The sequence below is a fragment of the Schistocerca serialis genome, chromosome 4, assembly GCF_023864345.2.
Source record: "Schistocerca serialis cubense isolate TAMUIC-IGC-003099 chromosome 4, iqSchSeri2.2, whole genome shotgun sequence".
Classification (NCBI taxonomy): domain Eukaryota; kingdom Metazoa; phylum Arthropoda; class Insecta; order Orthoptera; family Acrididae; genus Schistocerca; species Schistocerca serialis.
Window position 1 is genome coordinate 459,909,866 of NC_064641.1, and position 9,528 is coordinate 459,919,393.

The 9,528-nt window shown below is 38.6% G+C and overlaps 1 pseudogene; it reads right to left on the reverse strand.

The window, feature by feature from the left end:
- Window positions 1-1,722: 1,722 nt before the first annotated feature.
- LOC126475889 (5S ribosomal RNA) lies at window positions 1,723-1,840 on the reverse strand (annotated as a pseudogene).
- Window positions 1,841-9,528: the final 7,688 nt, after the last annotated feature.

A 9,528-nucleotide genomic window follows, 5' to 3' on the forward strand; every position in this document is an offset into this window, starting at 1 on the left:
CCCGGTACTCACAGCTTTACTGTTCGAGTCTCGGAATTTTATCATGATGGGAATACATAACACAAGTTTCCTTTTTCTTTTTTTTTTTTTTAATGTGAGTATTTCTACTTAAAACGTACTATTTCCGGTGTACGTAATCTGTATCTCATAATATTATATATATTTTCTGATTGTTTCAGTAATATCTGTGTAAGTCGGAAGTCACTTTATCTGAGGTTGCGACGCTCGATTATCACATTCCGACGGCCTTAATAGTACTGCTAGTCCGGCGCTTGAGTGTGACTCGAATTGCTCGAAGAGTTTAAATCACAGCTCCGGTTATGCTCGATATTTGGATTGGCCCGCGATCTAGCGACCTTTGTTGGTTCATTCTTCACGAAGTATCTTAGTGTATTTAATGTACTACGGATAGTAATAATAAAAAGTAGCTTTCAAACGCGGACTGCAATATAATCCAGGCCGCATAACATACGGAACAGCAGTTAATAAAGTAATAAAAGGTCACAGTATCGACTCAGTCCAATTCCCTAGCTTTCGCGCGTCCGACGATTTAGTGGTGTCTGTGTTATCTCCGCGGCGCATTTTTCTGCAATGATTTATTCTCGCCATGACAACGGCAGCCAGTTTAAAACTATATAATATTTCGTCCACTTAGCATTTAATTATTGATTAATTTTCTTCCTTGTTTATCTGAATGTTGTCATCTTATTTTGAAGCTGACTGAAAGCTGGTAAAGTTATTACCAGTTACTGTAACTTACGAACCAGTATATAAAAGCTCATTCACAACCAACTTGGGAAATTATTACAGTCTCTGTTAATCACATAAATTATTGTACTTGTTTCCGAGTCAAGCAACATTTTGTGAAGACAGCATTTCGCCTTTGACTGTAATTTTTCCTTAAAATTCAGCATAAATATCCATTTATCCATTACTGCAAGTTCGTTTGAGAGCAGTTTGTTCGGAATTTCATACTATTACCCGATGTGTTACACGAATTTGTCACATTTTAAGCAGAGGTGCCGCTTATTCTCGTAGCTAGTTCGCAGTTTTTTACATATCGCTTGCCGCCACACTATGCGCGTCACATGTCACATGATGTTCAGGCAGGTTTGATAGCGTATCGAGTGCAGTGACGTAATGTGAAACCTCGAGGCTGTTCCAATCCAAATATCGTTTGTCCAGCCTTATTAAGAAGTCGAAAGCCATTTCGTTATCAAATTGACAATAGTCTATTTTATAGAATACCACGAAAGTGTTTCCTATTTGTGAGAACAAAAGCTAAGTCTCGTATCATTCATTTACATGCGCAGAATGCCTTACAAGTACTGACGCCGACGGAAAATTCAGTTAATCAGGCAAATTTCTGGTTTCTGCAAAAGTATCACTTGATAATTTCAAATATGTTTTGATATTGTTATAAACGATCGATTTATCGGTGTTCACAAGATTAGCTTCAACAGATTTGCTTAACCCTGATTTTTTTCTGGAGGAAGGAAAATTTTGATTTATGTGGTAATGCACTCCGTCATCAGGTCAGATGTGGCACACCGGGACCATCCGACCTCCGCGTCATCCTCAGTTGAGGATGCGGATAGGAGGGGCGTGTGGTCAGCACACCGCTCTACTGGTCGTTATGAGGGTTTTCTTTGACCGGAGCCGCTACTATTCGGTCGAATACCTCCTCAATTGGCATCACGAGGCTGAGTGGCCCCCGAAAAATGGCAACAGCGCATGGCGTCCCGGATGGTCACCCATCCAAGTGCCGGCCACGCCCGACAGCGCTTAACTTCGATGATCCGACGGGAACCGGTGTATCTACTGTGGAATGGCCGTTGCCGGTAATGCTCGTAGGTGATTTTTAAATGATCTGAGGCGCAAGATTTATACAAAAATATGTACTCATTTTCAAAACGTGCTTTTTACGGTACACTTGGCTTCATTTTATGTACTAAAATAACTATGTACGAAATATTCTGTATTGTAATAAATAGGAAAATGACCATTCAATAATTACCATGCAGAATAACAATAGCAATATTCAATGGCACATATAGCCAACCAACCACATCCATGTATTCTGGTGGTCACGAGCTGCTATGCACCATCACGATATGCTGCGCACTGCCACATTAACTTGCCGATATTTTCATAATGTTGCCCAACAATTGGCAGTACTTGCGCATGATGAAAAGGTTGAATATTCACAAATGTGTACGTCTGGTTTCCATTGGGCACCGTGAAATTTAATGGACACTATTGTATCTACAGGACCTGAAAAAGTTAATTTACCTGACCGTCGGTGTTAACACCTGTGGTAGCTTTGTAGCTAGGAAAAATCAAATAATTATTACAAACTCTGTGAAGAAATTATATGTTCTATTTATGGTGAAAACCTCCAATAGTGCTTTTAAGGAAGGAAGAGACATATCTGTTTTGAGATGCCGATGATTTGGAGACAATGTCGAAACCACCGAGACGATTATTACTTTTGTTCGTCTGATTTATATTGCTTCAGTCGTAAAAATACCAAATTGATTTTTTATATCTTCGTACCTGACGTACTAAATTCTTTTAAAATGTCTGGAAACAGTGTTTTGGGTACTGATAAGGACTTACAAGGTGTTGGACACAACAATGAGCCCATGACAGGCTGAACCGAATGACTTCGTCAGAGACTTGTGTACGGCTGTTGTATTGTGAATAAAATTATTTCGTTATTGGCAGACTGGAATGATGGGGGAAGCGGTGCAAGATTGCAGCCAGTCACATTCGACAATGCTCTGCATGTCAACAGTCCATACAGAGAGGACGTGGTGATCGACAAAGAATTACGTTTGTTTGGCAACTGGTTCCTATTTCTTGACTCCCCGAAACGTCACTCATATAATGATTTTAATCAAAATATATGCATTAGGTTGAAGGCAAAGAATTTGTGGACTCCAGGAACATTTTATCGTGGTACAAAAGCAGAGAGCAAGCGTTCATTCGCTATTTTTCTACAGCATATGACCTTTACATTTGCGACGTTCCTGGAATGTTGGAGAAATTTAATACTAGGTACGATATAAAAGAGTGAAAGAGTATTCATTGACTCGATAAAAAGGTGGATCAAAGCCGAAAGCAGTACATTCTCCATAATGGCAACAAGTATGCGTCACTACTTGTAAGGCATACTGTGCATATAAATGAATGATACAAGAACTTAGCTTTTGTTCTCACAAAACAAAAATCGCTGTCCGTGGATCGATCGTATGTGGTGATTCTCATGGTTGTTAGACAACAGGGAAGTTGAAACTTCCTGGCAGATTAAAACTATGTGCCGGACCGAGACTCGAACTCGGAACCTTTGCCTTTAGCGGGCAAGTGCTCTGTCAGAAACAGGGAAGTTGCGTATGTCCCAGCTTTCATGCGGAAGTGACTGCCTTGATAATGGGCACCACTAAATCGTAAGGAAATGGCTTTCCAGAAAAACCTGTAAACTAGAAACCAAAGCATAGTTCTCAAAAGTTTTGTAGTTATGAAGAACGTACTTCTGCATCAATCTTCCTTTAAGCTGTGATTGGTTACACACATTATGGAGGATTTGCCAAAGATAGCGAAAAATATTGTAATTATCAAAAACTAAAAGAGGGTATTTTTAATAGTTCAATCATTAGAAAACTTATTAGACATCAAATATCTGTAACAAATGGAGAAACAGTTCTGAAGAAGATATGGATAGCTTTCGAAGAAGTTATACAGATATTTGTTGAAAACTGTAAAGATCCTATCTTTGAGTGGGAAACAAGTTAACTTTTAAAAAGATGAGTTCTGCTTTAAATGGGAAGGTGTGCGCGCTTGCTCCACTCACATTTCAACTACTTGACTAAAAACGTTGTCGACAGGCCTGAGGAAGGAACAAGGAAAGATGTTACATTTGGATGTAAACGAAATGAAACGTAGATACCGGGGTAGATGAGACGCCATCAGTACTGGCTAACGCTGAATCTTATACAGAGATCAGCTGTATCTTACACAGAACAAGTTGTAACAAGAGATTCATTTAGGGGAAAATAAGAAAAAATATGCAAAGATAACCACAAATTTTGAGACTTAATGTACATCTAAAAGCACTGGAAGTGTTTGCTACGGTTTCCTTTGTTCCTCGATAATTAAATGCTAATCAGTACAATATTACAGCAACGATGTTTCCAGTATTTAATTTCTGGTTTATGAATAACTCTTACTTGAGATACACGCTACTAAAATTTTTAAGGATTGTAAGAAAGTTGGTCTATCTGAAAAATATAAGCTGACTGGAGACAAGTTTCGATTGTACCGCAATCTACAAATAAGCTTACTTTATTTTTAGTTACTTTTTACCCGACTTTACACGGTGATTCTAGTCTTCAACTGTACTTCAATTTTACATGAAAGAGGATCAGATCTATACACACTTTTAAAAACAGCTATTGTATTTTCAGGGTTAAGAAGTGTACGTACGGCGTATGAAATGAAAGCGAAAATCTTTTACATACTCACGGTAGCAACATCTTAACACAAAATACTACAAATGGTTTTCAGTTTCCCGAGCTTGACCAAGAATAAACAGATTTTTTGACGAACAAAAAAAGGCATGTATGTGTGTATAGGCATATCTATAGACGCCTGGAGCACATCGATGCTCTCTGATAGCTGCCACCACATCCTGCCGACATTTTGAAACGGTATACAGCATGATCGGAACTGCACTGAGAAAATTTTGGACATTGTTTAGGAATATTTTCTGAGTATTATTATTTAACGTACTCGAGGGCTCTGGTGGCCCCTTACAGAATAATTCTACTTCGTTAATTTCTTATCGCCATTTACCTTTATATCTGTAACCACTGAAAACTACTACAGAAAGATGAGTCGTATAATTCCCACTGTCATTCTGTCAAAGTACAGTTCCTCAAGAAATTCGCAGTATTTCTCTGAAGCGCCTGAGATGCTTATATTTGATAAAGTCAGGGTCATTCAATTAATTTGGGCCAGAAAATCCTTTTCTTCGCAGTTTGATAAAGTACCTCGTCGTTGGTAAAACGATCTAACCACTTAACCTTTAACTTACTTATGTAGCGCCACGTTTCAAAAGCTGTTATTCTCTTCTTACCTCAACCGTTTCACTTCAGAACAATATTAGACTCCAGACATATATCTTGAGGAGAATTGCGTAACACCTAAATTCATATTGGATGTAAACAAAATTCTCTTTTTCATGAATCCTTGTATTATTATTGCTTGTCTGCCTTTCCAACGTTCTCTACTTCGACCACATTCCAGTATTTCACTGCCCATTAGCAAATCTTAAGTACTACTTTTAGCGTTTCACATCACTTGACATTACTTGTATTTTGTCTGAGAACATTATACGAAAAGCGATACTTTTGCAAATCAAGCATGTCGTATTCCTACTGGAAGCTTAGCAAGAGTATTACAGTATCTTCAGCTTATCATTGTAAATTAAGGTGACGGTGTATTGCTAAAGCATGCAATTAAAACTTCGATGGTTGAGGCGTAATTAACATGAAACAGCAAAACCGTGGGTATCAGTTTCAGTTGATGTAATGTACCGGTACAAGTTGTCTAATAGTCAGAATACCATAGTCAACCTGCCTATAGAATCCCTCGCTGTGAGAATTCAGTGATAAAGCATCAGAGAAAGGTCATGCACTCTGCTTATTTGTCAAAAGAGAACATATTACGCCCGTGACGCTTCAGTATGCAGGAAAATATCAAACACGATGTTGGTAGATTATGAAGTGTCTCAAGCAGGATACAATGAATCTGTAACAATAGGAAATATCAATGTTTTAAAGAAGAGAGACTACTAACATAGGCGAGCGGATCCTGACTGCAACCCAGTCTTCAAATCGATGTAACAATGACTCATTACTATATGACTTAGGATAATTATTCTCATTATTACATGACTTAGGACAACTATTACGATGAAAAGTATTCCACTTTATTGATCCTTACATTCCGTATACTATGTGCCTTTGACGCAACTGTAGTAGAATATAAACAAAAACGTGAGGACTATCGTCCCACCGAAGAAAACGATTTAGGGAAATCACGGGTTGGATGGCCGAAACGGGAAATGAGCAGCTGTCTTCCCGAACCCGGTTGTGGTTTGCTACTCTCTGCACCACCTATCTCGGTAATAAACTCATCATTGCAGGTAAATTTGTGTTAACTCACAGTCGCGATACACTGCACCACAAGATTTTTATGAAGTAACCATCCAGATTTAATGTGAGCCTTGTAATGACAGTTACGCGCAATATCAGTGTATCAAAACCAGGCGGTCCACATGAAGCCCTACAAACTAGCAGTCCAATTACAGTAATAGTAATAGCAAGAACGTTAATGATATGCACACTTACAAAAATGCATTACGAACATAATTTTTAATTTATCAGCGCATACTAGTTATATAAGATGTGAATTGTTTTTGTATATTACATGAAATCCACGTTTAGGCTACCTCTGTGTGAAGAGCTGTAGCACTATAAAGAAAGACAATATCTACAGCAACTGACGCAACAAAGAATATAACGATAGAAGTCAACGATAAAAACGTTATGGCTCTACCTGAATTAAAAAAGATTTCAGAATACTATAGAATTGTGGTTTATACATACCGCTGCTGTAGACAAAAACATCAAGTTGTACAGCTACCTCAGGGAAACTTATCATATTTAAGATATTTCGAGAAAAGTGTTTTGAACAACGCAGACGTTGGTGTTAGTTGACGTTACCATCATTATTCACATTTAAACGCTTGTAAGTAACAGTGGATAAACCGTTCACGGTATGCACAAAAACGAACTCTATCCACGCGGTCTCTAAATTTTGCCAATAAATAACGGCAGTATGCAAGGTTACTCAGTATGGTTGTTCAAGTCACGTCCACAGACTACCTACGTAAACAACCGACTGACGACATTCACAGCATGTAAGTGATGTTCGTTTTCTGTGGAGCTTGACCTGTATGTTTCCACTACTAAGAACTGTAATTTTCTCCAGAAATTAATCAACTGCGGGCATTAATGATGGGAAGTTAATACTACATAAAACAACGTTCCACATTAATTTTTTCAGTGCTGTTTAGTACTTGAAAGAACATTGTGAAAGTATGGACAGATACTAATTTTCGGATAAATTCTAGTGTCCCATACAACCCGTCGGCTTTGACCAGTGACGTCATACGTAAGGCAAAGATGCTGCAATGGACAATCTGTGAATGGAACGGATCATGTAAACAAACGAACGTAGCATGCCAGAAAAATAATACGTTTAACGCGACTATTATTAACGCGACTATTATTTACGGGCGAATTTCATTGAAATGAGTTGAAGATGACTGAAATAAATAAGAACACGAGAGCAATTACGAGTGTGTATATTATATTTTTCACACGTACTGCAAAAACGATCTAAATAATGAACCGTCGAATAGTTCGAATCGTTAACTAGAAGTAACCTATGTAGTAGGTCATTTCTAGTTACCGATTTCAGTGTTACTGTTGGTGGCGCAAAAATCTTATAACATATCAGAAACGTGCTTAAAAATGATCTTCTTAGTAAACTACAGAATACATCTAGACCTTCAAAAAATGAAAATCTTTACACACATTACTCACACGCAAAAATTACCAAACCCTGGAACCGATAACTATACTACACGAAAATCACACCAGGTACAGTAACACCAAAACAACACTCAGTAAAACTGATACATCAAGAATGAAAGTAAAGTTAAGAGCAGTATAGCAAAAACATCGGAAGGAAAACATGAAAGTGGCTACATAAAAGAAACTTACCGAATATGAACTTCCAAAGGAGTCAAAGATCGAGGCTGACAAGAACGAAATAAGGACATAACAATAAATAAAATTGTTAGAAGGTCAAACTGTAACCAAAGAAGCTAAACCCAGAATAACTAATGAAAAAATAATAAGAAACACAAACTTCCAGGCACGAATGTGGTACCACAGAAATCAGTTCTTCCCTACCGCCCGCTCTCAATCAGACGCAAAATTTTAAAATAATAAAAAAAAATGAAACCACGAGTCAATCACATAAACCCTCCGGCAGAGACACAGCAATACCCCTCGGCACACCACTATAACCAGAAAATATGAAAACGACGGAAAAATCTCCCTTCAGAGAAGCCAAAAGACTAGCACTCGCAAAATACAGTACCATAAAAAACGAAACGTAGAACAAGAAGAAAGTATCAGACCCACCAACACCTGACTAACAAAACGAGGCTTGTACGTTTTGCTGACTACTTTCATAAAGGCAAGAAATAAACATTAACCTTAGGAATACTCTTCCTCCGCCGGCCGGAGTGGCCGAGCAGTTCTAGGCGCTACAGTCTGGAACAGCGAGACCGCTACGGTCGCAGGTTCGAATCCTGCCTCGGGCATGGATGTGTGTGATGTCCTTAGGTTATTTAGGGTTAAGTAGTTCTAAGTTCTAGGGGACTGATGGCCTCAGAAGTTGAGTCCCATAGCGCTCAGAGCCATTTTGAATACTCTTCCTCCAACAGTATACATTTAAATGGCCTTGCAACACTGGAATCCTTCTCTTTCCCCGCCCAGCAACAGATTTGACAGCCCCCGAATACCCATCTGTAGTATGAGTACATGCCCCCCTCTTATAATCTTTGAACTGAATATTGGGATTCACGACCCAACCCCTTGTACGAAGCAAACCCATCCGACATGACTACACAACCTTCTTCCACATATTCTTCTATTAAAGATGTCAAGACTTCCTTTCTCCGATTTGGTACAACCTTAAATACAACATCAGCACAGTCTCCTTCAGAAACTACTACTCCAAAAACCCAAAGCCCAACAACCTCGTGCTCCCTTTCGTACTTTCTCTTCCCAAAATGTGACTCATCTACTTCAACTATAACCCCTGCCCCCCCCCCCTCTCCCAAAAGACCCTCTCTACTCTATAAATTCCCCGCAGACTTCTCTACAAAACGAGAACCAGTCGACTACAGTGCAACACGAAATCCCTGCTTTGTGCATGACAGATTTGCAAGAATATTCATAGCAAAAGTAGTAGGTTAGCATGACAGTTACTTCTAAATTCAGCCTCGATGTTTTGGACCACGTCCCCCTTCGTATGGATCTCCATGTATTCATTTGAAGTTCGTGACGATCCAATCTTCGTCAAAACCATATAATTTCCACAAACACTGCACTTGCAGAATTGAGCAATGACGCCCAATGATTGTAAAAATTGTATAGTTGATTTACGGTCACTCATTTTCTGAAGCAGAATTTTCGCAGTAAAAACAACTGACTCATCCATAATGAACAGCATGAGGAATCAAGACCTTATAAATCACGACTACTTATAAATAAAGACTACTTTCACTAACAAAAAATGCCGAAAACAAATTACGAGATGAAAACAAAACAATCTACATCGAAGTTTTAATATACGCGCGTAACGAGGAAATTCAGAGAAATCATT